Source organism: Amphiura filiformis, chromosome 9 (genome assembly GCF_039555335.1).
Source record: "Amphiura filiformis chromosome 9, Afil_fr2py, whole genome shotgun sequence".
NCBI classification, from domain to species: domain Eukaryota; kingdom Metazoa; phylum Echinodermata; class Ophiuroidea; order Amphilepidida; family Amphiuridae; genus Amphiura; species Amphiura filiformis.
This window is the reverse complement of record NC_092636.1, coordinates 58,857,293-58,884,552: the sequence shown is the minus strand read 5'-3', so window position 1 is coordinate 58,884,552 and position 27,260 is coordinate 58,857,293. Positions and strand designations below refer to the sequence as shown.

Sequence of the window (27,260 nt, the reverse complement as noted above, 5' to 3'; positions counted from 1 at the left end):
TGATTGGTTTTAATGTTACCTGGTCACATTCCTAATGAAGTAAATTTTAAGAATACATGACAAGCCGTTCCTATGCCAACCTGTCTTTGCGCCAACCTGCACCACATTTTTGAAGACAACTCGTCACTGACCAGTGACCAACCTGTCCCTTGCTTGCTGGAGGGAATAAAGCTAAGGTAGTTGACTATATATATTGTCAAGGGACGGGTAGACTATATTGTCAAGAGCAGTGGTGTACCGTGTATGGGTCACTTGTCAGAGCAGGCAAAATCCTGGTGTGCGGTAGATTTACCCGGTCACAGGGTAGATTTTCTCAGGCAGAGGTGTAAAAAAGGCTGATTTAGCATAATTTTTCAGGTTTTCCTTCATGGTCAAAGCCATGGGGGGGTGCAGGTGACCCCCGCCCCAGATACGCTACGGGTCAAGGGGTGGGTTGGGATAGGGACAAGTTGTATTATCAACCAATTTTTATGTCACTTTTATGCAATTATGGTTCTTACAGGTACCCGGTATGTCAATGATTTCTGCTAAGCAGTAGATGTGTTGGTTAGGCAAAATGTTACGCCCATAGTTGTTTTTGACGGGGAAGATCGAGCTACAAGCAGAGCAGCAAAGCAGCACACAAAGGAAGAAAGAAAAGGGTATGTATTAATTCATCATGTATTTACATCTTCATTCTTGGTAATTGAAGTAAAAAAAAATCAATCTGAAAAGATATGTACAATGTATGTGAAACGCTAACATTCACATATTTTGGGTATAATCGCGAATTTTAGGTTTGGCCACTAATTTTAAGATTTTTCCAAGATACCCATTTTAAAGTATTCATTTTCCAAAAAAAACCATAAGTTTTCACAAAATTGAAAGAACCCATGGTGATCTGTAATACAATCCATGCAGAAAAAAGTACCGGTATAGAAAATAGACCATAGCAGAATGGTAAACTGCATATCCGTCAATACATGCTTTTTCCATGGGAAATGAACTTTGCTGCTTGGATGATGTCACGATGAGGTTAGCATTTATTCCGTATTGAAAAGCGTGTACTGACGGATATGCAGTCGACCGCCCTCATCATGCGCATATTTGGGGGGCTTTTAGCGCCAGCCCCGGAGTCAAAGCAGGGGTGGCCAAATCGAAGGGCCGGAAGAAGAAAGGTGGCAAAAGAATTAGTAAAGAAAAAGGGGCAGAAAATTTGAAACAATTGTACTATATATCAAAATGTGTTGCTTTTGGGCGCTAGCGCCAAGAAATCCTTTTTTTTTTTTTTTGTTCTTCACTTTTTCAAACGACCGTAAAAAAATTGGGGCAACCTTTTAAGGGCTGCTGAGGAAGGGCGCAAAATTGAATTTTCTTCAGCCCCCGGGTAGGGCGCCACGCGATGCACGCCACTGCTCATAGGACTTAATTTTAACGAATTCAACTCTACGCATAATTTAATTTAAAAAAATGCAAATTTGAACTTTTTGCGGAAAATGCACACATTTTAGTAATATTATGGATAAACATGATAAATCACACAAATGAGGAATTTTGTGAAATTGATGCGCAAAATTTGCTCTAAAAAATCATACATTTTTCCGGTGCTTACCAATACAGTGTAGTTCATAAATACAAATTAGGGCACCAAATCTGTGTGGGTACTTGTACTGTCTGTGTAATCATTGGGAATTTCAATATTTCTCTGTTTGTGTTTGCTTGTTTTTTACGCCCAAGTACTAGATTTTCCTTGGGTAAAGCTCAACCTCACTTTTGTGAAATTAATCAACTAGAGGAGTTTATGCATGCATCTAATGTATTATGTACCTCAATTTTCCTCAAATTTTGATATCTAAATTTGCATTTCTTTCTTCATGTCATCAGGAGAAAAAGACAGGAGAAGGCTAGAGCCCTGCACCACCATGCCACACAAAATGAGTTTGCAAGTAAGTCTATGATGTATGACATGTACATTGTACGAGGGGGTATACAAAAGTTTTTGACATCACCCAGAAGTGAAAGAGCTATTTTGATGAGATTATGTCAGTGTAATCACTGGTCCTTATGTACATTATGGTTCAGAAATGGTCTCATAAGTATAAGTTTACTTTCTATCCAGATGGCACTAGGTGGGCAGTAGCTATAGGCGCATAACCTGCAAGATGGTGAAAATTGAGGAACGTAGCATGATTAAGGTTCCTGCATTTGAAGGGTTAGGCCTACAATGCTCATAAAATCTATGATGAAATGAAAGCTATCTACGGTGATGATTGCCCATCATATTGCACTGTTGCTTTTTTTAATTGTTATTTCCAAACTAGCCACATGTCCCTCACAGATTAGCCAAGAAGTGGACGTCCATCACTTATGGATGGCGCGCCACAGTGAAGAAACTCAAGAAAGTGGAGGATCTTATCATGAAAAGGTAATGCGCCTACTGCCCATCTAGCGCCACCTGGAAAGAAAGTAAACATACTTATGAGACCATTTTTGAACCATGTACATAAGGACCAGTGATTACACTGACAAAATTTCATCAATATAGCTCTTTCACTTCTGGGTGATGTCAAAAACTTTTGGATACCCCCTCGTATGTACACATGTATCATACAGTAAAATAGATTAAGGAACCGTTCACAAACACTTGTTGGGGGCCCTGATGCAAAAAAAATTTCATCGTGAAAATTTTCGGGCCCCCTTTTTCAGATCTCAAAAATTTCAGGGCCCCCTTTTTGACATGAAAATTATGGGTCAACCCCCATATACTCAATTTTCCCGGGAAAATTTGTGGTCAATTTTTCAGAGCCCCTCTCCCCCTAGAAGGGTCAAAACTTTTAAGAGCCCCCCTTTTGCATCAGCCCCCCCCACAAGTGTTTGTGAACAGTCCCTAATGTAGACAATTCCATGATCATCCACCATGAATGGGCTGCAGTTTCAGCAAAGTTAGATTTTGAATAGAAAGGAATTTGCCATGTACATTGTATTTTAGCCACTGATTTTTAGTTTACTACACATACTTAGGGACACAAACTCATTAAATAATCCAACCCAAAAAAAACCTGCTGTATTGCTAACATTACAACCCTTTTGTAGTGAGCAGCCATGTGACTGCAGGGTTAAGGATGTTGTGAAAAACCTGCATTATATTTAAATACAATTTTAAATCATCCTTTTTTTGATTTAAAATGCTAAATATGTAATTGTCCCATGCCAAGTAACTGTGATTTGGTAGGCAAATGTACATTGTATTTATTACGGCAAACCCTTGCTCATTCATTTGTGATTAAGCCAGTCTCCGGGAAGAGACTATAGTTTCAGTCACAGTTTTGGTCACCTTACACCTTCAAATGTGCTCAAAATTTACACTGATGTAAAAAAAAAGATTTCTTTAATTTAACTTCATATGAGGAAAGTAGTTGTGAATTTGTTGATAATTTATTTTTCTGTGTGCCCTCTTGTGGCTGTGGTGTACACCTCACACCTTTGTGCGGAGAATGTCAGTGGAAGTTGGAGCTACATGTAAGAAAGCGTGAGTACCGGTACCTCAAACTGCTTTGAAATGAATTTGAAATGTTGTCGCTAACAGTGGCATTTTCATAATCACTTGCACCATTTTGCCAATGTTTGCCACCAGCAGTAATTTGTCTCCCAGAATATCATTGTATCCCACGTATCATTTTCAATTTGCAGTAAAAACTTGTTCGATGTGAAATAATATTTTATTCTATTTCTTTTTAATTTATAGGTTGGTGTGTGTGGTAAGGCAAAATATTGACCAAGCCCTGGAAACTGATAACTCAGGCAACTGGTAGTCAGGAACCATATTTGAGATCGAAAAGTTGCAATAAACATTCCTCTGCGAGTCTGTGTACTGGTGACTGTGCCATTTGTGGCAACAAGCAATCGACAAGTAACTTTTAGATTTTACATTCCAATTTAGAAATTAAATCTAAGCAGTGGACTGTGGCAACAAGTGTTTTAGGATTAATATTATGAAGCTCAGTTACACTACCTGATTCATATTGGGCTGCCTGCACAGGTACACCATCGCTGAGGTAGTTGGAGGTACATGTACTTAGCTGGTACTGTGCAGTACCAGGTGAGTACCAGTTTAGAACCAGTGCAGTGCCACTGCTGGTGGATCCTGTGCAGTGACATAATTGGTACTGTGTAGGTACTTTGTGTGTACCAGTCTGCAGATGGCCAAAATAGGAATCTTGTAGTGATAGATTGGATAGACAGCTGAGAACATCATGCTTGTAAGCTTTTAGGCTTTGGGTTGAGCCTTTTGTTTGAGCCTGGCCCTATCAGGGCCCGAGCTTGCGTCTGCCCGGACCGACTGGTTAAATAAACCTGCAGGGGGTCACTCCCATTGTGGCCTGTACACCTCCCGCGATAATCAACTTTTAAAATGCACCTTAAACAAGGATTTAACCCTTGGCTAAAACGATACCCTAAACAGATATCACACGCCTGTTTTTACACCCTAAACATATACAGGGATTTTGTTCCTTGCATAAAATTTCATACCCTAAATTTCATTTCCACGTATTAGCAATTGCAATTTTGCTACCCTTTTTTCCCCTTTTTCATGTTTTTAACACCTTAAACACGATACACACGTATCGTGCCTACCCATGAAAAACTACCCTTTTACGCATTTTTATTATCGCCTGGGAAATAAACAAATTTGTTCTTGGTTAAAAAAACACAAGAGCAGTCATATCATGATTTAACCTAAGTAGTCCTCCATCCCCCAATTAGTGCCCCACACTGAACACTTTTGACTCAAAGGTGCAACTAACCCCATTTGCCCATACACTCAATTTATTTCTATTATGTTCTCAGAATCTTCCTTCCTATACTTTGTACAGAGTTAAAGAGTCCAATATAATCAACACTTGGACTCAAAACTTGGACTTTGTTGGATAGGCTCACTTTCCCCAAAAAATTGTTTTCCACAATTTTTTGACCAAAACTCATTTTTGACCAAAAATCACATTTTGACCAAAAACCACAATTTTTACTAAAAGTCATGTTTTTGACCAAAAAAGATTCTGAAAACATAATGATAAAATTGGATGTTTTTTCACCCAATACAAAATTTATTGGTCTCGCTATGAGTTAAAAATATTGGACTTGACTTTGTCTCGTCCAATATTTTAAAACTCATAGCTCGACCAATAAATTTGCGTATTGGGTTCAAACCATCCAATTTTATATCATTATTGTCAGGGAAATGCAAGTATTTTGAAACACTCCCTGCTAACTCAGTCATGTGGCAATATAGGGCCTTGCGATCAGCAAACTGAGCTAGTTTTTCATGAAATGAAGATTTTGAATTATGATCACCATGAACACAAGCTATTGCCAAAAAAATGGGGAAAAAATGCAAATGGGCATTAAAGATGAGAGAAGAATGACTACAATCTCAAGACTTAGTAGAACCATGCTATATAAAAATAACATTTTATTAAACCTCTTTACATGGTATCTGAAGATTTACTTTACATTATTGAAGGCAAATTTGGTAACTTTTAACACAATCACTGGCAGATGATGTTAACAATCATGACTTTGTATGTGTAAAATGAAAAGAATAATAAATTAAAAGCATAATCATTTGCTTTGCTTGAATTTATTTCAGTGTTGCATTTGAGTAGGAATAGAAATACATGCAAGATGGGTAAATATCATATAAACAATGGTATCAGACTCCGCATAGTTCAGTGGCAGAGAAGATGGTTTGCCATTTTTTTTCTTTGCTGATTATTGCTGTATGGAAGTATGGTTGGTTGACAACCTTGCGAAATTTGAAAATTCCAGTCAAGAGATGCATAATTTGACCTACTTGGGGCTTTCATTCCAGTTTTATGTGTTTGAGCCAAAAGGACCAAGGTTAAATGTTACGCACCATCAATGATCAAATAGAAGTAATCAGTGGCATAGCATAGGTCATCATATTGGGGGGGTAATTAAAGCATCTGTGTCTGATTGACAGGCCTCAATTAAGGATCTGAAGGGCACAGCAACTTTTTAGGGCAAGTTGTTAATTGCCTTGGATTTTCACTCAAAAGGCAAGGCAGCACGGCAGTTTGTAATATTTCAAGAGGGCATCATGGCAACTGTTGAAAATTTGAGAAGGGTGGCAAGGCAATTTCTCAAAAGTGAAGAAAACACACACAAACATAGATAGATGATTTTATTATGAAGGGGCAGGGCTGGGCCGGGGCACCGACGGCAACTTCATTAGAGGGCACGGCAAGTGACTGCCTTGGGTAAAGGACATATTTTGAGGGCATTATGGCAGTGGGTGCTGTGGGTTAACTCGAGGGCTGCTGATTGAGGGGGCACAATCCATTTTCCGGCAATTTTCCAATTGGATTTTCTAAACTTTGCAATCGATTGGGGGGGGGGGGCATGTGCCCCCGTGCCCTATGATGCTACATGGTTGCAACATGGATTCACTGTGATCATATGCTCCAAGAGCACCATCACAATTACTACATAGCTGGAAATATTTACTAGGTTTTTATTTTTGCAGGTGGTACTACACCCCTTGATAAATTTGTGACTATAAATAATAATACACTGGTAAAAAAAGTTATGTATTATAGGGGCAAGGAATCCAGATACTATACTGGAATTTCAGTGCCTCAAGACAAGTGATACGTTATTTATGATAAGAAAAGAGGTACCGCTAGAATGTATACCCCATTTATATAATGAACCACCTGTCTTGAATCACTGAAATTGCAGTGAAGTAATTGGATTCCTTGCCTCTATAATATACATAACTTTTATTACCAGTGTGTAGTTATTTTTGAGAAAAATGCAAAATTAGTCACAAAATTTATCAGGGGTGTAGTACGCACTACCTTAAAGAGGAAGCCCCGCCAGAGTAGTTCTTCTGGGGTGAATCAAACCTCCAGGGAGTGAAATGTCTTTGATCATGTTAAGAAAATATTGCCAAACAAATGACCCTGGCATAGTATAAATATGCATTAGTTCTAGTCACTTGTAAATTGTCACTAACTAATTTGATAACCAGGCAGGTTTGGTTTATCTCAGAAGAATTGCTCTGGCTGGGTTTCCTCTTTAATTTCAGAATGGTAAATTTTATAGCTTGCAAAAATATTTTTGACCCATATGTTGTAATAATCGGAACTGTGAATGCAAGAAATTATACACTATACACCTATTCAGTATCGAAGTTACGTAATGTTACTATGCCAACGGGATCACGCGCCAGAGTAATGAACGACGATCGAAACAATCACCACACAAAGTATATGGTACTCGAAGGATATCAAAATAGCGTGATCCGGTAACCAAGAGAATTACGTAACCACTTCGATGCTGAATTGAGGTGCAATTTTCAAATTGTTATCCAGACCATATGGGTCAATTTTCAACATTATAAAAAAAAAATTGGCAGATGCTTTAAGGGGGTACTACACCCATGTGGTAAATTTGTGACTATTTTTGCATTTTTCTCAAAAAATAATAACACACTGGTAACAAAAGTTATGTATATTATTGGGGCAAGGAATCCAATTACTACACTGAAATTTCAGTGACTCAAGACAAGCGGTTTAGTATATGATAGGAAGCGAGGTACATCCTAGTGGTACCTTATTTCTTATCATAAATAACAAACTGCTTGTCTTGGGTCACTGAAATTCCAGTGTAGTAATTGGATTCCTTGCCCTATAATATACATAATTACTTTTGCTATCACTGTGTTATTAGTTTGTGAAAAATGCAAAATAGACACAAATTTATCGAGGGTGTAGTACCCCTTAATACTATAACATCATACTCTATTCTGATCATTTTTGTTGTGCCATTATATATTAAATTTTCTGACTGCACAGCTCTTTCAAAGACCCTGTATCATATCAATGTCCTGTATTATAATCTTGGCAGGCAGTTGGTGCATTATTCAGTTGTTTATGTAATTATTGCAGTAATTCTGGAGCTCTTTACCATAGTTTTGTTCTCCAGGAGCACAATCATTTCCGTAAATATTTTTGTTCACAAATAATTATTATGCAGATCTAACCTTTAGTTTATTATTGGAGTTCATCAAACAGTGAAACAGTGCAATGTCTCATAAATTAGTCGCAAAGTTAGCCAGACTTTGACATAATGCCATTAACTACTAACAATTAAGTATTTCATTCAACTATGCTGATTTTTTTCCCCAACTGCTGAATGCTGGTACTTAAATCCAAACGACTAATCATGTTATAGTGCTATGTGAGAAGTTTGCGACAAATCCGTAGGTTGAAAAATCCATTGAGCTCCATTGAATAACCACCAAGAATAGTTCCCGCTGTTGATTCAAAAATCAATGGTTTCCTATGTCCATGGTATAGCCATCACAAGGTCCATTTTCCAAACCATCATGCATGCTTCCTGTAAAAAACAGAAGACAATAATAACAATAATTTTACATGACATAAAAAATTAAAAAGAAAAGCTTTTTACATGTACTTGCTTTAAATAGCCTCTGGATGATCAATTAAGTTGAGATAATACATTATCATCTTGACAGTATTACTATTATCTCCATATATTTAACTTCAAAAATATAAATTGAGATAATTTATCATAAGAGCTATTTATCATCACCACATATTTATCTTGAGATTATTTTATAGAATTTATTAGTTCCAGAAAAAAGGTTTTGAGATGATGTATTCTCTTGAGATAATTTGTTATCTTGAGATTTATTAATAAAACTTATCTCGAGATAATTTCTTGAGACACTTAGTTGCAGAAATAAGATAACAAATTAGAGTCTTGAAATAATAAATTATTTTGAGATAAGTCATCTTATAACTTATTATTTCAAGATAATTTATCTCAAGATTATCTCAACATATTAATCTACAGATAAAAAAAGATTTAGAGATAATGTATTTTTTCGAAAGTGACTTATCAATTATCTCAAGATAATTTATCATCATGAGATATTTATCTCTGGACAAAAAGATATATAGAGAGAAGTTTTTTATGGAGATATTTATCTTGAGATACAGTAATTCATTATTTCCATTTATCTAAAGATAATTGTCTCAGGTTAATGGATTATCTCAGAATGAATAATTATCTCAGGATAATTGATTATCTCAGGGTAAATTAATCATCTAGAGATTATCAAGATAATTTACTATCAAGATAATTTATGATCTCCAGATAAATAACATCTTGAGATAATGTATTTTTTCGAGATAATTTATTATCATGACAAGATTATTTATTATCTCAAGATATTTATCTTCGCAGGATTTATCTCCGGACAAAAAGATTATGGAGATATTTATCTTGAGATAATTTATTATTTCCATATATTTATCTTGAGATAATTGTCTCAAGGTAATTTATTATCTCAGGGTAATTGATCATCTGAAGATAATTGATTATCTCAAGATAATGATCTCCAGATAATTTATTATTTACTATCAAGATAATTTATCATCTCCAGATAAAACATCTTGAGACAATGTATTTTCTCAAATTATCTCAACAATTATCTCAAGTCCTGTCCTGTCAATGTCCCTGTTTGCAATATAAATTGAGATAATCAATTATCCTGAGATAATCACTTATTCTGAGATAATCCATCATCCTGAGACAATTATCTAGAGATAAATAAAAAGTTCATATTGGCAGTAGGCAGGACAGCCAGGCAATTCTGCAACTTCCTGCTAGGCACCAAGACAATCACATGTTGGAAGTCGATGGACAGCGATTGGAGAAATTCCATGTTGTATGGGGCCGAGACATGGTCAGGGCTCGGCATTCAAAAATGCCCCCCCCCCCGAAGGTATGTAGGCCTACTACAACTACAAAGACATTAAAGCGTCAAGTACTGACATTCCTCTTCCTATAGTGGGAGAATTTGAGTCCCTGTCCAGCATATGTCCAGATCACTAGTTAGCAGGGGATAGGCAGGGTATACGGCCGAGGGGGGGGGCACATCAACAAAATTTGGTGGGTATGTTCCCCGAATTTTGAGGTGGTGGGTCTTTGGGAGCTGCCCTGTAAAAGGGGGTCTTTGGAGCTGCAAACAAGCAAAATGGGGACTTTCAGAGCTGCGAACAGTCAAAATCAAGGGTCTTGCTTTGCTTTCTGGCTGAAAATTGCCTGACAAAACCTTCTACAGCTGAAATTATCAAAATCATGGGTCTTTCGGAGCTCTAGTTTGGTCACTTATAGGGGGTCTTTCAGAGCTGCAAAATCCAAAATGGGGGGGGGGGTCTTTCCGGGGGAACATACTTGTATGGTCATTTGTGTTAAGTGCCCCCCCAGCACCCAGCCCCAGGGTTACAGTTTGATCAAGGTGTCCATTTCACTAAGCTTTAGTTTTATACGAAGCTTCGTAAGTCTCAAAATTAATCGTAACTTGTGACGAGTCGTAGGCCTAAGTTGCATTTCACTAAACTTACTTACGAACAGTACCCTTAAGTTACATCTAGTTTTGGGTATTCGTAACTTTACGAACGTGAACGCGTCGAACGGTAAATGAGTTACGTCAAGGGTTAAAAGTTTAGTGAAATTACAATTACGGCAATTACCATGGCCAGGGTCAGCATGGTCAGGGTTACACAGTTGACAGTGACAGTTTATAATTATTAAATAGATCATGAGATGGATAATTATTGTGGACTAGAGACACATCATGCACTGATCAGTGTGCTCGCTCGCAATATAAATGATAAGCTTTCTGCATATCAGTGCAGTGGCAGTGTCCGTGACCCTACCGTACGAAAACAGTGAGCTCGAGAAAGCGACTCAGTGTGAAATTACTATACCAATTTAAATTTTAATACTCCGCACACTCACCATCAAGTATAATATGCTCAGGTTGTCATCACGTTTGTAAACAGAGCTATTAGCTTGTTGTAAACAGAAGAGCTGACTTCTCCATACCATGGCATGCAGATGCAGATGCTTCGTACGGTATCAATCACCAGGAAATAATCGGCGACGAGCTACAATGTACTTGTCCAACTATGAAACAGTACATCCAGTACGCTACTATAACCTCTTCCCACACGACCGACTGCTTTGAGTCTGTTGAAGAGATTAATGCAACGGCAAATTTTAAACTAAAATCCCCAAAACCCCGCGAAAACTCAAATTTCAAATGCTTTTTTCTCAAAATTTCTCCATCCCACCTCTGAGGTGGGCTGGAAAAAGTTGCTCAAAATAACGTTTTCTTGCTACATTCCAAAACTTGCGGAGGTGCGTTCGGTAGTTTAAATGATATTGATGACGGAAATTGGGCAACGTAATCGATCTTAGCGGATATGCCACCATTGGTTTTAACACAAAGTTTCGCGCCATTTGCAACCTCAAAACCCCAAATCTAGTATCGAAACCTCAACGTCCCACCCCCCCTGATCAAATTATACGGCAGTAAATAGCGCCCTCTGTTGATCAAAATTCACTTTAGTAAGTATTTTTAACGGAGTTAATAACTATTTGAGTTAATATGTGACACTATAGAATATAAAAAACAGAATTTTGGTAAGTTAAAAACTGAAATGAGGCACGGGGCTGGCTGTGGTTTGCTACGGGGCGTTAGCTCATAAACAAGGTTGCACCGCAGGCCAACGAAAAAACAATGTTGCTCCCAATACAATAGCAAACAAGCTTGAACCAAGGGGGTGACACTAAATTCACGGTTGTTCTATTAGCAACGCAAAACCTATGAAAAATTTCGCTGGTTTACTAGCTAGAAAGTGAGGCCAGTTATTGATCCGTTATGAATAATTCATGTTCGACCCCTTGGATCATGTTAATTGATATTGACAAATAACAACGTTGTTAGTTTTGCGAACTTTGCCTGTTCAATGAGAGCATAGCCCCACCCCCCCCATACATCTAGACACAAACCAGGCGAAAACGATCCAGTTTAATGAAATGGCGGACGGGTATTCCCATCAGGCACCAGTGATATGTTTTTTCAAAGAAAGTCTATTAATTTGATATGAAATGACATTTTGCAATAGCAAAGTCAAAATTAGGACTTGCTGTCAATAATATGAAGGAAATACGTGACAGAGGCAAGGTGTGAAATACAAGTAGTATTTGAAGTTATAATAACCTTTGATACCCGACCTGACCTTCCATCATGGCGCCTTATTCGTCTTATGTATTTCTATTATGCTCTCAAGTAAAATAAAATACCAATCTGCACTAAGCAGACAGAATGTTAATTGGCTCCCAGCATGAATTATTGATTTTATACGGAGGTAAAGAAATGCACAGTTGACTACGACTATGTGCAAGCCGTGCACCAATACTGCAAATATTTACGGTAAATCTGAATAATGGTCACATGTTGACATATCATGTGTTCGGGAAATCACGTGGCAACATATTAAGATTTCAGACTTGTTTACTATTTAAATTGTCGTTTGTATTATTGATTATTTATCTTTGTTAATTAATATATCTTTTTAATGCTGATAAATCGTGGTTGGCTGCCCATATATCTGTTAAATTCAATGTTTTATGAATATAATTCTACCACGCAGAGGGGGTCACACAGCATAATTTCACACTACACGACTTAGCTAGATTTGGAGCTCTGCACTTCAAATTCACGTACATTTCAAAGTTTATACACTTAATATATTTAATATAATACTTATTTTTTTGTTATAACAAACTGGTACACGAAATAAACTAACTTATTTCCTTTACAGAAAGGGAATTTATACACGTTCACTCAGCAATTTGACATGCCTGGCGCATCAAGCCATTCTCTGTCTGCATAACTTGACTACCGCCCTCTATAACTCTGGGCACAAATTTAAATAACAATACGCTATTTACATATCAATGTGGCCTCATGCTAATTTCTATTGCCGCTTCCAGGTATTGTTCTATGCTTGAACTGTAAATTAGCCACCGATAGAGGGCAAGGCATAAAGAATGAGGGAAATTATGGGGTAAAAAGTATTTAAAAAAAATGAAATGGGTGACGGGTTGTCTCTCAGTATGGATATGGGTGACATTTACGTTATCGACAGCCCGTCACATAGTAGAGACCGTCCATCACCCTTAAGGTTACGCTAGCCCTAACCCTAACCCTCGGACCTGCCGACCATGCGGTATTGATGTTTTTGTTGATACTGGGACCCTAACCCTAACCCACTAACCCTAAACCTAACCTTAACCCCACTAACCCTAATCCGAACCCTTACCCTAACCCTTTACCCACTAACCCTAACCCTAACCCTAATCCTAATCCACTAACCCTAACCCTAACTCACTAACCCTAACCCTTATTCTAACCCTAACCCACTAACCCTAACCCACTCATCCTAACCATAACCCACTAACCCTAACCATAACCTTAACCCTAACCCACTAACCCTAACTCTAACCCTAACCCACTAACCCTTACCCTCTAACCCTAACCATAACCTTAATGTAACATTGACCAACAGTAACGTTAATGTATAACATTGCCCAACAGCAACCTTAATGTAACACAGAGGGTGCTATTTATTGCCGTGCTTAATATACAAAATAAGCACCATCATCACTTCAGTGAAATGCATCATCATCATCATCATCCGAATTATATGAGGATTAACCATCTTAACCTTCTTAACCATTAACTTAACTTTACTTTTTCCTTCTCCTCCTCCGCCTTCTTCTTCTCTCCTCCTCCTCCTCCTCCTCCTCCTCCTCCTCCTCCTCCTCCTCTTCATCATCATCATCATCATCATCATCATCATCATCATCATCATCATCATCATCATCATCATCATCATCATCATCATCATCATCATCATCATCATCATCATCATCATCCGAGTTTTATGAGGATTAACCATCCGCTGATCATCTAGAAGGATTCCAATGATTATAGAGAACGTGCTGGAATAGGCGAAAATATGTGGAAAAATAGTTCCCAAAACATGGGTAATGTTAGGGTAATTCTTTTGCGATATACTAATGTCAATCTATGCGCTCTAATTGTTATAGCCAAAAAAATCAAATTCATGTGCAAGTATTTCTACAGATCAGAGTAAAGTTTTCTGTTTCCATGTGTTTGTTATTACTTTGGCTGAGTCAAATTGGCTGTTTGGGGTTTTAGCGTCTGCAATAATAACACGCCGAAAATCTACAGCATCAACATCAATAGCAATTACTATTTAACAAAAGAGATGTTTTAATGTGACACAGGTTTTGTGTTGTAGAGTAGGTATTTGTACATGATACTCACGTAAAGATCGGAAATTGACACCACACGATTTAGAGTATAGTTAACTGTAAATAATACTACGGATGTAAATCACGATCCTCTTTGCTTGTAGCACCGTAGCATTTGGCCACAACGGCTTATAAACATCTGTAAATTCTCGGAAGCAATTAGCAGCCTCCATTAGTCGCTTGCATGTTTGTAGACAGCCTTTGTCGGTCTTTAATCTACTGAGAAATAAACATCTCTCATTCACATGGATTTCATTAAGCTAGTCTGGTTATAAGCCCGATAATTCATGTTGATTGGCATAAGACATTGATTAGGGGCCATTCACAAACACTTGTTAGGGAGGCCTAATGCAAAATAGGCGGGGAGGGGCTTAAAAGTTTTTACCTTTCTAAGGGGGGCCCTGAAAAAAATGACCACAAATTTCCCGAGAAAATTGAGTTTATTTGCTTTCCTATGAGGTTGACCCATAATTTTCATTAAAAAAAAAAAGGGGGGCTGAAATTTGTTACATCTGAAAGGGGGGTCCCGAAAAACTTTTACGATGATTTTTTCAGCCCCCCATCAACAAGTGTTTGTGAACGATCCCTTATGTGTATGTACTACTGGGATATTCAAAACCGATTCAACAAACAAACAAAATCCTCATTAGCCTTACAACCGTCCTACTCGTAATATTAAATAACAACAATCAATAGTGCTTGCCCGAGGTAACAGCAGCATCAGTTGACAGCTACTTCTTATTAATGGTACCATCGTGGTGATAATTATGTAGTATTATTTTCTATAATATTGATCCAAAATACTAGAGGTCTGGTTCTGTGATAATATTATATCTTTTGTTCTTTAAGCGGACCTTCAAGTAAATAAAATTAAGCAATATCATTTTAAAATATAAAAAAATGCTTGATCTATTTGCTCTTTAGGTGAGCTTTAAAGTTGTTTTGCCAATTCAAATAACATTTGGAATGTGCCTGCAGTGATGGGTTTGTGTGTCTTCCCGATTGAATTGATCTGTCTGACATTAGGAGTGAGCTTTATGGGCGCAAAAATGCTCTTTTGCTTGTTTTTCTCCGTTAACAGATTTTCTGTTCAACTTGACCTATCCCAAGATGAATTGACAATAAGGCCCCATGACAGGGTGTAATTCCCATTATTCCAGTAATTCCTAAATGTTCCCTGTAAGTCCATATTATTCCCAACTAATTCCGAATAAGTCCGGTAAGTCCCTATAAGTCCATATTATTCCCAAATATTCCTGTAATTCTGAGTAACTCCAAATAAGTCCGGTAAGTCCCTATAATTCCATATTATTCCAAACTAATTCCAAATAACTCCTAATAAGTCCAGTAAGTCCATATAAGTCCACTTAATTCCCAAGTATCCCTCTAATTCTGAGTAACTCCAAATAAACCCGGTAAATCCCTGTAAGTCCGTATTATTCAAACTAATTCCAAATAACTCCTAATATATCCCGTAAGTCCCTAAAAGTCCATGGTAATTCCCAAATATTCCAAATAAGTCCATATAATTCAAAATTTTGAATCTCAATGAGTTCAGGCAATTTAAACAAACCATCACAGGGACATCATGCACCCCTAAACATACCCAGATATATGGGCCCAAAACACTCACCTCCCCCCACTTGTCACCCCAACACCGCGCCGTCGCACCTCAGCCCCCCCCCCACACACACACACACATCCATCCCACCCGTCACCACAACAGACAACAACCCCCACTCCACATACACAGACATCATTTAAAGTACCGATATCTTTTATTTCTGAAAAAAATGGCACATTTTTTTAAATCAATTATCTCTGTATGTTTAATGTGATTAAGGGTAGACGAGGTCGAAGCAACCTAAAATCGTTTGTTTTGCAAAAGTTCATTCTACAAATTGCATACTTTGCAAACTTGCTTAATTTATTGTTGTTAATGAGTTATGTACGTTTTACTAAAGTGTTGTTGTTTCAGTGCTCTTTACAACGTAACTCAAGAACCACAGGACCTACAAAAGTATATCTGTGATATTTGAATTCTTCTACACGCTCGCTATGAAATGAGCAATGCAGTTTTTGCCAAAGTTCACTATCATTCGCAAGATGCCTTGAACTACCAAATCGCAACAGTTTGAAATTGTTAATAACCTTAAAAATTCAAGCTTACATGTCATATAGTTGTGCACACACCGGTGTACACAAACACTGGGCACCCAAAATGACACACCCAACCATGTATTACCAAGTAGATAAAGCATTTCATGTTCTGTATTATTCCCCAAGGTTACGGTTACACTGAAATAATGCATTGATAGGTCTAATTCAATGGGATATCGACTTACATATTACACACCCCTACCCTGCACAACCCATCAACTTACGACACCCCATCAACAAACTCACATACCCCAACCTCACACACCACAATATATATACAAACAGTAGACATGTGCGCTACACCCCGCCCCCTCACACCCAACATTAACATACGCACACATTCATTGCACACATACACTAACATACGGGGACACCAACAAAAATTAAGGTACACCAAACCGTGACTCAAACATAAAAAACCTGAAAAAAACACTTAAACTTTTTAACTGTTTTGTCTGATATTGATATTTTTCAAAAACCTGTCATGATTATGCATCTACATTTGTATACCCATGAGGAGTATTATGCCTACAATGGGACTTTGCACATGTTTACAAGTAGCTGTAAGCCATTGTCTGACATTCTGAAGGGGATTGGAGTTGGCCATGTTGACTGAAGTGGCAGAATATATTAAATAATCCAACAATACATAGGACAAGTGGCAGAGGAGTTCCAAACCCAAGTAGATGGGAGAGGAGTGTGTCAAGGGTGTCTACTGTAACCCAGGACTGTAACTGATCTCTTCTGCATTATATTATTAATTGATGATAGGTGATATGTAGAGTAAATAGGATGGGGAGAACACAAGAGTGTGTACTTTTGGAGGGGAGTTATTGGATGATGTGGTATTTGCAGATTGCCAAGCAAGTATATGGTAGTCCTAAGGTACAGGTCTACAAAGATTGATGGAAGGCTTGAATGGAAGATTGAAAGAATATGACATGAAAATTCATGTAAAGAAGTTCAAAGTAGTGAAGACATGACGAGGGCCGAATTTTAAGCATCACCATAAATGGACAGCAGAAAAAGCAGGTAACTCAGCATGGGAAGAGTCGTACTAGAGCCCGAATACTAGAGCAAAGATTGGCATGACAAACAAAAGAAAACTCTGCTTTCCAAAGCTTACAAGAAGGACATAAACAGATGCGAGTTGTAAAAAGTCAGTAGTTTGGAGTGTAGCCTGACATGGATCTGAGACATGGACACTGCAGAAAGAGGATACATGTTATGAAACTGGAAGCTTTGTGAAATATGGGTGTGGAGAAAAAAGTACTTTGGAAAGACAGAAGACTAAGTGTTTTAACACTTACCCATTTGACATCTCTCTTTCAATACTGTGGAAAGAGAGGTTGATAGTATGTATATACAATCAGAAAGAAGAATTGGACTGGAATAGATGGAACAGCGGAAGGAGGGAAGGGATCAAGAACGCTTGTGGAGTTAAAACAGCTGTTGATGGGAACAGCGAATTATTACCTGTCAAATAAGGCATAGGCCTATACATTACGCAAGCAAGCTAGGCTACATGGGCATGGTCATGATTCTATAAATATTCGCAATGTACACTGTTTGCCTGGGTGCTTTGCCCGTTTCAAAAACATTTCAATGGGATTTTAATTGATCAATTTAGAGGAATGATGAATATTCTCTTCAGTTTCAATATCATAGAGTACAAACAATGTTAAAGAACGTCACAGGCTATTCGAAAAGTGCAGGGCATCATCCCGGTACTGTTGACTGTACTTCAAAAGTACACTCATGTACTCTAGGTTCCAGAGTAAAAAATAAGTACAACTTGTCTGTACCAGTGCGATAATAATCATACATATGAGGGATCGAGGCACTTATAAGGAAGAAGAAGAGAAACATAATTGTGTTGTTGAGAAAGGAATGAGGAAACATATAAACTCGTTTTGTTTCAACATCAGATTTTCTTTACAATGATTAAATTGCAGCATTATAATAGACATGCATATACAGGGTGTCCCAGAATGATTTGTACCGTGTTTGCAAAAATAACTAAAAATAGAAGACGGGCAGTGTATCTATTTTTGATACCAGCATTATAATGTTGGACATGTCTCCTACTTATTCTGTTAATTTCAGCACGCTACCTTTATTTGTTTTGGCGTGGCATGCAATCATACTGCAGTTACTGTCCGTTTTCCTATACACAATACACAGTGCTCTTTCCCATTGACGCGTGACCGTGACAAATAGCCCTACGTTAACAGTATGGGGATATGACTAGTTAAAGAAAAAAAGAAAAAAATAACCGGCCAATATTAAAAGTACTCTTCTAAAGTTTTAGAAAATATAGTTTTTAACATGTCCTAAATTTTAGCTAATTTAGATGTTTGGAAATATTCGTACTTTTGGTGTTTTAGTTAATGTTATAGGTAATAGTACATTGCCTAGTTAACGTCGCTGTGTGAAAAATAACCGGCCAATATTAAAAGTACTCTTCTAAAATTCTAGACAATATAGTTTTGTAACATGTCCTAAATTTTTAGCTAATTTAGGTGTTTGGAGAGGGTCGTACTTTTGTGCTTTAGGAAGGACATGTAAACGACAGATAACACCAAAAATATGAAGAAATTATTTCCAAACCGTGTTAAGTCAAAAATCATTATGTTGCTCATTTTCAAGAATGCTGGTTTACAAAAAGCACGCCATTGTCTGATTTCGTGAACAAAGCCACACATAACATTGTTTCCTTTCGTTTCCTTTATAATCGGTTACCCAACTGAAGCTATGAATACCAGCTTTATTGCGATATCGCACATGAAAACAGTCACTTGTGCACAACCAGAGAAGATCCGATTTAATCAGTTGAGCTGTTTCAATGAGTGTTATCTTGGTTTAATAGCTTTTAATGGGGTTAAGTCCTGCAAAGGTCGAGATGAATTCTACTGTAGACATGACTGCATCATGTAATGTAAAATCGATGAAAAACGACTCGCATACCTTTGAAAAATGGCACGATACGATTAAATGAAGAACGTGGGATGTTTGGCACAGCATTTCGACGACAACTACTGTTTGGGTTGCGCCTTAAAGCTTGCCGGACAGCTGCAATGTTCGCTCTAGTTCTTACAGTCTTACGAGCACCTGAAGCTTCACTCTGCCGATTCCTGACAGTTCCGTGCTCGTCAAATTACAATTATACACTATCGTCTATGATCTTCTTTGCGTCTCAACATAGCTGCCGGTTTGCCAGTAAGTTTTTGAAAGAAATCCACGCTGCTGTACGGTAAATTGAGGAGCCGTCTTTTCTGTACCACAACCAGTTCGATCTCTGCAAGCATTTCAAATGACATGGACCTCACTCACACCACAATAACTATATTTAAAACTACCGCCAAAGTGAGAATGGGATTAGGCCACAAATCCTTAATTCCATAATAATTGCTTCGTAACGTCATAAATAATAGATAGATATCGGCTATTTAGTAGAATTATGAACAGGGCACAACTAAAATACCTGCATAACTTTTTCCAAATAACTTTGTGCTCAACGGTTAGTAATGTTACAGATTTTCAAAATAGGTTGCGTTGTCAAAACTTAGAATTCACCATTTTTACGCAATCTTCTATAACTTCTACTAGAAACGTCCAATTTTTAAAATCTAAAAAATCTGAGAAAGCTAAATATCTGTAGAACTTTAAATGCAAAACAATATGACCATTCAAGATGATGACTCAGTATCATTGGTCATGGGAAAGTATGTAACGGGTATGGGTCCCAAGCCATGAGTACGGGTACGGGCACGGGCCCAGACCATGGGTACAGGTACGGGTCCCACTCCCAGGCCATAGGTACGGCTCCCTAGCCATGGGTACGGGTACGGGTCCGAACCCAAAATAGGGTGCGAGTACGGATACGGAGCCACGGGTATGGGTACGAAAATTGGGACTCGAGTACGGGTACGGATAGGCCTACAGGTCCCAGTATGGGTAAATACGGGCCATGGGTACATCAGGTACGGAAATTGGGACTTAATACTTGTATGGGTCCCATTATGGGTATGGGTATAAACAAAGCTATTACTATTGGTGTAAACATTAATTTGTTGTTAATTGCTATTAATACACTCTTGATGTAATAAATAAATAAAACTACATTCCGCACCAACAAACATTTATAAAGAGAAATGTATTATGTCATAATCATATGCAACGTAAGTTTTAAGTTGTTTTATGAACCATGAGTTCCTGAGACATTTTTACTTGCTAAGTACTCTCATTTACAAAAAAATGTAGAACTGGTTTAATTTTTGGAATCAGATCCTTTTCCAGGATCTGTGGTGGAATTAATCAAGTACAAAAAGAGATTTGATGTGGTCTTAGTGAATCGAGCAATATATTGGGATGTGAAAATCATCATGTGAAAAAAAATATGTCTGCATGTGTATTGACACACAGACTGCACAAATAATAATTTCAACATACATTTAGTAATTTCATCCAATTTAATTGTTTTGTCAACTTTCCGAATAAAGAGCCTTTCATCATGTTCATTTCATGCACATCCACACATCCCTTCTACTTCTAAGGTAATACTGGACAGGACCAGGCGGTATAAATATCCAGACTTCCGGTTACATCTCAACTTCTTACACACAATGATTAATAATATCATTAATTATGCACATCTGGACAACTATATCCAAGTTTTATCAATACTTTACCTATTAGCTTCTGTAAATCATAAATTTCTGTAAACATGGCGGTAAAAAAACTCTATTCATTTGACTCCGATGCACAAGCATGTGGCGGAGAGCTATGCTCACACAAACATTGACATGTAGGCCTAGTTCTTCATGTGTGCACGCAGGAGAGTCAGTGTATTGGAATGGGGAATATTAAAATGATGAATAAAAGCTATAATAATGATATTAAACATGATAACTTGAAATTCACCACAAAGGACAATTCTTGAAATGTTTTTCCAGTTTGCTGGTTTTTTTCTGTATCATAGTGTGCACGAATGCGACATGTATACATATGTATGGGTGCATGGTATAAAGTGTGCACTGCAGTGTGGAGACTGTCACAATCTACACAGAGTGTAGCATAATATGTACATTTTGTGTAGCCATGGCTAGATTTAAGTTTTTCTGGGCCCTGGGCCAGGCTAAAATTTAGGGCACTTGCTATATGGATAGTGGATCCATGTGAAGAATTATCCATGTGGATCCATATGTTACTCACCACCCAAACCCATCCTATTTGTTTTGATTATGATCAGTAACTGAGAGGAGAAGTAGGAGAGGAGTTAACATGCATCTGGGAAGTGAGAGTAGATCTACTCTCACTTTCAAATTTGTATTCACTTGTATGTATTGATTTGTCCTGATTGAGCACCATTGTCTCATGTTATGGTTAATGAATATAAAACACAGTTAATTTGTCCTCATTGAGCATCATCATTGTCTCAAATTGGTTGTTGTCTTGCATTTTTTATTTAGGTTTCAAGTTTCATTGTTTGGTAACTTATAATATCTACGGAAGAGCTGCCATACACCTTCCAGCATTTTCCTCCATAATGTGTCTGTTTATTGAATTGTGTTGTGTTCAATATTGTTTTCAATGTATTTACCATTACCACTTGGCCTAGTATAGACTACTCTAAGGTCAAGTGGTTGTAATGATAAAAAAGGAAGGTAGTGAACCTGCAAGTTTTGGTAACATTTGTAGACTCCTATATAATAGGCCTACAAGTGAAGTGAACTTGCTATCAACCCAAGATAGCACTCTCCATTGATTGACATATAGGTACAGGATGAAAGTCCCATCCTGAGATGGGTAGGCCCTATCTGACACCAGTCTGTAGCACAACGGCAAGCCGTTTACAGTAAAATACAACGGCTGGCAGTTGTCAACAACGGCTGCCCGTTGCCAATTCGGGAAATCGGATTTGGGCTCTCTTTTTCCTAATTTGTGCTCACTATTAGGGAATTGTATGCATATTTTAATGCTGGCAACACTACTTTTTCCGCCCAACGATCACATGACGTCATCGACTTCAACTCCGACCCTGCCACAGTCGAGATAATCATGAAAATGGCGACGATATTGTCATGTTTATGGTCAGAAACGGGCAACTTCATGGGCCAATTACGGTGCTTTACCGGAATAATTTGGTGAGTTGGAATATTTTTGTACTAAAATGATGTTCGATGTGCATGACTCCGCAAAAATATTGCTGGGTAAATCATTTTTGCATGGAGGTAAATCGTTTGGGAAATTGGCTTTTTCCAACAAAATTGCATCCACCAACGAGTACACGTTGACCACATATCAACGCCGTATCGTTGTTGCCAGAATTATCAACGTGATTGCGTTGTAAACAACGACTGTCCGTTGACAAATCAACGGAACGGCGTTGGTCTGTGATAAACGTAGATTGCTGAAACAATCTGATCATGCTGACCTGTTTGTCGTTTTTAGTTTGAACATTGTTGCACGACAATATGCAGAATTCGACAACCTTTCACTATGTTTTCATACATGACATTCACATGTACACGTATCATGTGTATGTCACATTGTCAGTCATGTCAGTATGTTATGTACACAACATGACAAATTAAAGCTTAGGGGCTGGAATTTTCTTCGGGGGGGGGTCCCAAAATACTGGGGGTCATAGAATTTTCAGACCAAAAATAGGGGGTTATAATTTTTTAACACCCAAAATAGGGGGTTATAGAATTATTTAGGGCTGGTGACTTAAAATTTTTTGCTTCTTGTGCTGATTCTTTAACCATGAGTCGAAATGTGCGTACAATCTATGCAAAATTTTTACACGCTCCGCGCGCCTTCTTTACACTTACAATAAACAATTTACCGCGCTCCACACATTTTCTTCACTTTTAAGTTTTGACGCTCCGCGCCTTAGTTCCGGCAATGAATAATTTTTCTTGAGTCTGTGTAGTTGGAAGGGGGGTCATAAAATTTTTCGACCAGCGATAGGGGGTCATTACATAAAAATTTTGCCCGCGATAGGGGGGGTCATAAAAAAATTGGCTCCGGTCACCGACATATTTGGGACCCCCCCCTTCCAAAGAAAATGCCAGCCCCCTTACTGATCTATTTTAACTAATTCATAATGATAATATGATAAGTGCAAGTGCCCATTATCACGTTCACCATCATATCTTTCATGTTTTGTAATTGTATGCTCTCTTAGTTCCTGTTTAAATATGTTTTTAGAAAATAGTCATATTGTGAATGTGATCATGCATGGTCAGTACGCGTACACGCGCTTGGTATACACCCGGGGTATAATGGAATGGGAATGCATGTCAACTGTATACGTAGACAGTGGCAGTGCCACGAATGGGGCAAATTTACCCCAGTCACGTCAGAGCTCTTTTGCCTCCAGTTGCCCCTTCAGTGGCATGGGGGGTATGTACCCCCCCCCCAATTGATTGAAAAATTATTTTAAAAAATCCCATTGGAAAAATGCCAGAAACCGGCTTGTGTCCCCAATCAGACCCGGTGCCCCCAATCGTGGTCAGTGCCGCAACTGATGACCCACACTATGCCACTGTGCCCCTTGCTCGAGAAGTGTAGCCACGAATTTGCTCACCGGCGATGGCTTCACATGTAAAACTAGAGTCAGATTTGCTGAAGCATGCCTCCGTGTTTGGAAGTTCAATTGTTTACACTATTGTTTACCATGGTATTTTGAGGTGAACTTACATTTCTTGATATTAAAATTGTAAAAAAAAAGAAAAGAAGAAAGTAAGGAAAAAAATAAACCGACCGACCAACCCTGACTTTGGAGCTCTAAGGGCAATCCATTCTTTTGGCCCACCCATCATAATTTTGATAACAGCAATAGAATTCTCGAGGGGGAACTTTGGTTGGGAATGTGCACTCTGAAATATATGGAACAGAATTTGAAGAACCACCGACGGCAAATTAAACTAAATTACTTGAATTTCAATCCTCCATGTATCAAACATATTTTATATAGGATTAGACGACGAATAAAAGCACTGTTTTACGCCGGGGGGGGCAGACTTTTGGTCAGGATTTTTTTGTGTGAAAATATTCTGAATTTTTTAAAAATTCAATCAAAATCAAAACATTTTGGCCAAAAACAAAAATGGCTGATTTTACATGATTTAGTAAAACGTAAGGGCTCGGATAGCGACTTTTTCACATTTTTTTTTGTGTGTGACCTGAGAGCACATCAGACATATCGAATTGCATATTTTAAAACGAGGAATGTGCTCCTGATGAATCGTGATAATATTGATATCAAATAATTTAGTTTTTTGAAAAGATCTTTTGGGGAAAAATCTATATCTTCTATATGAAAGGTCAAAATTTTCAATTGATTGATATTTGATATCAGAAGGACATTCCTCGTTTTCAAAATGTAATTCGATATATGTCCGATGTGCTCTCATGTCCCACAAAAAATTACATAAAACGTCGCTATCTGAGTATCTGAGCTAAAAAAAACAAAAAATTCTCCCGAAACACAAAATCTGGGTTGGTCGGGCCCGTAAAACATTCGCCACTCGCCATAAATATTTTTTGTGTATGATCGTTATTTAACTTTGACCCTATGTCAAGTTTGACTGTCTGATACTTAGTGATAGTGTAACATTAATTTCAAAATAGATCAAGGGTTGTCAAACTGTGAAGCTATCTTGCATTTTATGTGTAAATTCAATAATTAAATCATTGTTTTGATTAATTGATCAGCATGTCTAGCTTTGTTAAATAATTATCTTTTTATTTTATTTTCCATTTGATTTAATCACAGAACTCGTAAAACACAAAAAACTGTACGATGAAGAGGCAAGCGGCGGAGATGAAGACTGAACTTCAGCGGTTAATGAGGAACTACAAATTAAATTAAAAAGAACTCTGAATTGCAATTGGGATTAACATCATGATCATTGGACTGTCACTGCGAATGTAGGCGAAAGTAATTATAGGGAAGTACAATGTACACCTCGGACGCTATTTGACAAAGACTGTACGATGAAGAGGCAAACGACGGAGATCGAGATGAAGACTGAACTTCGGTGGTTAATGAGGAACTACAAATTATTAAAAAGAACTCTGAATTGCAATTGGGATCATCATCATGATCATTGGACTGTCACTGGTAACTGTGGGTAAAAGTAATTCTAGAGAAGTACAATGTAAATCTCGGACAAAAGATGCATCGTCTTCTTGTTGGATTGTGGATATCATTCCTTGAACCGAAGCCTGCAGAGTGAATGGAACGAAATTTGCATATTTACACGATCTTGATTTGATAATTAAGGAATACAATGGATTGTAATTATTTCACCGTGGCTTGATTTAAAATGCCAGGTACCGAGCTTGAAATCACTAAGCATTTTCTTAAAATCTACTTCTGTTACTTTCTGAGGAGAAGGCAAAAAAAACCTGTATACATAGGACCGACTCGAGCGATCCAGATTTAGCATTTTGGGAGATTTAAAAAAATAAATCATGTAAAATTCAGCCGTTTTTTAACAAAATTTTTTCTAAAATATGTTTGCAAACAATTATCAAAATGCTGCCAAGAAAAAAAAAGGACAAAATCACGACCAAAAGATCCTACTTGAAAAGTCTGTGGGATTTTTTTTCATCCCCTAACACAAGTTTTGAAAATGCCAAGACAATCTTTATTTTTGAAAATTATATACTTAGTTCTCTGAGTTGATTGGATGAACAAATTTTAATCATTACCCAGAGCAGCCAATGCACCTAAATGTTGAAAAAACAAACCAACAGTGCATGTGGCTGGATTCGAACCGGCGACCTTCATATTACTAGCATGACGCTCTAGGCTCCTAGCTAATTGAGCCACAGAGGCACACTGGAGAAGAGCGGAACTTAGGTTGAATGATGTTCGTCGCGGAAGGCATTAGAACTGCATATTTTATATTAATGCATCAGAACTGCATATTTTATATTAAATTTTGCAGTTCCGATTCCTTCCACTAGGAATGCGACGAACATCATTTGAACATAATACTTATATAGATTTAAATCTTCCGCCCTTCTCCAGTGTGCATCTGTGGCTTAATTGGCTAGAGCGTGCGTGCTAGTAATCTGAAGGTCACCAGTTCTAATCAGGCCAGACCCCCCGATGCATTTTTTTCAACGTTTTTTACATTGATGTGCGCTGGCTGCTCTGGGTGAAGATTAAAATTTGTTCAATTTTTTTGTTGTAATTATTAAATTGTATTGTTATTTAAATCAATTGCTTGCATAATGATTGAACAATTTTTACTTCTGCTCCACTTTTGAGTCAATTTACGTTTGGAGCTAGACAAAATTGGAAATCAATGTTTTTTGTTACAGTAATGATCTCTAAAAGACATCCCCAACAATATATCCAAAAATGGGAATAGGGGGATAATGCCAATTTGCATAAAACAACAGTGGCTGCTATAAATAAATGCAGGGCTCAAATTTCAAAATTATTTGATTCTGGTTAGCATGGTTAGAACATATACCAATGTATATCCTCTCATTAATATTGGGATTCAGAAAAAGAATAGTTTGACATATCTCTAATGTACACGTTTTAAGGTTTACTAGAGGCATATTGTTTTAAATGTCAACCATTGTCCACAGGGGTAAAAATATCAAAAATGTTTGATTTTGATCACAGTGGTGTCAAATTATCCTTGGAACATTTTAAACAAAGAATAGTTTGCCACATCTCAGGTGTTTTGCTTCCTATACCTGTAACTTGTAACATTACAAAATAGGTCAATGGGTTTTGATTTATTTGCCCTGTTACCGATAACAAAACACCTGATGAGATATGGCAAACTATTCTTTAATTAAAATATTTTTCCCAGCGGAATAATTTGAGACCACCTGATCAC

At 37.6% G+C, this 27,260-nt stretch overlaps 2 long non-coding RNA genes across 2 annotated transcripts; both read left to right on the top strand.

The window, feature by feature from the left end:
* The first annotated feature begins 511 nt into the window (after positions 1-511).
* Positions 512-4,647, top strand: LOC140161223 (uncharacterized). The gene is made up of 3 exons (XR_011860080.1): positions 512-641; positions 1,864-1,925; positions 3,725-4,647. It is a non-coding gene; the product is annotated as an uncharacterized lncRNA (long non-coding RNA).
* Positions 4,648-22,213: 17,566 nt separating this feature from the next.
* On the top strand, positions 22,214-25,383 carry LOC140161222 (uncharacterized). The gene is made up of 2 exons (XR_011860079.1): positions 22,214-22,529; positions 25,169-25,383. It is a non-coding gene; the product is annotated as an uncharacterized lncRNA (long non-coding RNA).
* Positions 25,384-27,260: the final 1,877 nt, after the last annotated feature.